This window comes from Cynocephalus volans, chromosome 13, assembly GCF_027409185.1.
Source record: "Cynocephalus volans isolate mCynVol1 chromosome 13, mCynVol1.pri, whole genome shotgun sequence".
Classification (NCBI taxonomy): domain Eukaryota; kingdom Metazoa; phylum Chordata; class Mammalia; order Dermoptera; family Cynocephalidae; genus Cynocephalus; species Cynocephalus volans.
The window spans coordinates 72111751-72114755 of NC_084472.1; positions in this window are offsets into that span (position 1 = coordinate 72111751).

Genomic DNA, 3005 nt, shown 5'->3' on the forward strand with positions numbered 1-3005 from the left:
GAAATCTGTCTAGTGGTTTTTCTAAGCACAGGAAGGCTGCGATGTTCCTCATGGAGAAAACACGGGTGTTAGAGAAGCTATGTTCAGGCATGAGTTATAGCGCTGTTAGGGGTTGGCCTTGAGTTTAATGTGAATGAGTCAGCAATGTTAAATATGCTAATTATCCTGATTTGAGCATCACATATTGCACACAGGTATTGATATTCCACACCATACCCCACAGATATGTGCAATCAATCATGTTTTAATTTTAAAAATATAGACGTACCCCTGGATTTCAGGGAACTTCCTGTCTGATCTCGGGGAATGGAAGAGTAGGGGAAGGAAACATCCTTAGTCAACTGATCATAGCAATAAAAACTGCTGCAGTCAGGAGACCAAAACAAAACAAAATAAAAAAACAAGGCAACAGAAAAGCACTTACAACACTTATGAGTCATTCTAAGCTCTGGAAAAAGACTGGATATCTGTTAATCCAGTAACTTAATTTTTATGGGTGATAGTGGTATCATGGTCATGACAGTGAAATATTTACAGTGAAATGATTTGATACATAGATAGCTTCAAAATAATATGAGAGGAACATACTGCTGTATTTACCCTCTGATGATATACTAAAGGTACAATTGTAAAGAAATCTTGAACTTCACTTGGCAGGTTCATTGCTAGTTGTGATACAGGTGTGACAATTCTGAAACCGTCTGGTGTGGTGCTGCAGAACTTAGAAAACGAGTGCGTCTATGGATGTTGTCAGGAACCAGGCTTGTCATTGCGAAAGAAAGCCGGGCTACCAACGTGGAATGAGGGAAAGAGAGGAAGAATCTTACAATGGTCTAAAGTAATTAAGAGTTAGATACAAACTTATGATTTTCTAAAAAATTTTATTTCCCCTTGCTGACCATTAAAGGAGTCAAGATTTAAGAATACTCCAGTAACAAAAAGCATACCTAGCACTCAGATTTTGTATTCTAGATGCCATTTTTCACAAAAAGGACAGTGTTACTTAGAGAAAAATCATCCATTTTTCTCCTCCCTTTTAACATATTCCAATCACACTTTACATGTTGTAAGGCCATCTACACTAGAGGTCAGTGAACTATGGCTCAGCAGTCAATTCAGCACACTACGTGTTTTCATAAATAAAGTTTTAGTGGAGCACAACCATGCCTATAAAAAATATTTTTTAAGGGCCGAACCCGTGGCGCACTTGGTAGAGTGCTGCGCTGGCAGCGCGGCGACGCTCCCGCCGCGGGTTCGGATCCTATATAGGACTGACCGGTGTACTCACTGGCTGAGTGCCGGTCACGAAAAAATGACAAATAAATAAATAAATAAATAAATAAATAAATAATGCTTTTAAAAATATATATTTTTTTTTTTTAAAATTAAAAATTTAAAAAACAGTGTATATTAAATAAGGTATCTTTAAACAGAAACACACATAAAACGAAGTTGTATATTGACTGGTGGATAAAAGTTTTGCAAGCAGAAGCTCACAGGAACCTAACCGTCTATCTTCCCGGAGAAAAACGGTTCAGTATTTGGTACTTCATTGGTCCCAGTGACTCTCTAGAACAAAACAACTGTGAATAATGAAAGTCACATGTACTTATTTGCTTATAAGCCTGTAAGCTTTCTCAGTACAAGAAGATTTTCATTCATCTTTGTATCCATAAAGTCTAGCATTGTCAAGGGTAGTTGAATCCAATAAAGTGTTCTTTCCAAGGATTCTTACTCACTATTAGTAGGGTTCTGACACTACAAATCAAATTTAAATTATGCTTACATTTGACTAAAGAGCAGTTCAACTGAAAGGGAATATTCTAAGAAGACTTCAGTGCATGCATGTAAGAGCAGCTAAATATCCAATAATAGACATTTAATTCAATAAATAATTGTATTCATAGAAATATGTCTAGCCACTAAAAAAATAAATATGTTGAGAAATAATATGTACCGACATGAGAAATGTTCTAAAAGAAAAAATATTCTTAAAATGTTCTACAAGAAAAAGGGAGTGCAGTTATCCCTTCAACATGATTTCCACCCCTTTGGGTATATATCCAGTAGTGGGATTTCTGGATCATATGGTTTATATAGTTCAACTTGCCAGTTCTTCTTTCATAGATCGTGCTTCTGGTGTTACACTGAGAAATTCATCACCAAACCAAGGTCACACAGATTTTCCCCCATTTTCTTGAAGATGTTTTATAGTTTTGTATTTTACTCTTCCACCTATGGACCACTTTGAGTTAATTTTTGTATATGGTGTGAAGTCTCTGTGTAGGTCAGTATTCTGCATTTGGATGTGCAATTGTTCCAGCACCATTTGCTGGAAAGACTGTCCTAACTCTGTTGAGTTACCTGGGCACTTTGTCAAACCTCAGTGTTTGTGTGGGTCTGTTCCTGGGCTTCTTACTCTTCTGTTGACTTGTTCTCATTCTGTCAGCAGTGCTATGCCATCTTGATTAGTGTGGCTTCACAGTAAGTCTTGAAGTTGATCATGTCTGTCCTCCAACTTTGTTCTTTTTATTTAGTTTCGTGTTGACTATTCCAGGATTTTTGCCTGTTTATGTAAATTTTAGAATCATTTTGTCAGTATCGAAAAAATGGCTTACCGGGATTTCGATTTGGATCCCATTGATTCTATAGACCAAGTTAGGAATAATTGTCACCTTTACATTGTTGAGTCTTCCTATCAATGAACACGGACTATCTCTCCTTTTATTTAGATCTTCGTTGGTTTTTGTAATTCAGTGTTCTGTGGTTTTTGTCATAGACGCCATACATATGTTGTTAAATTTATACACAAGAATTTTATCTCTTTTTTGATGCTATTGTAAGTGGTATTTTGTGTGTGTGTGTGTGTGTGTGTGTGTGAGTGTGTGTGTGTGTGTGTGATTTCAAATTCCAATTGCTCATTTCTGAAATATAAGAAAGTAATTGGCTTTTGTGTACCTGATACCTTGTTATGCTCACTTATGGGGTCCAGCAGTTTTGTTTGT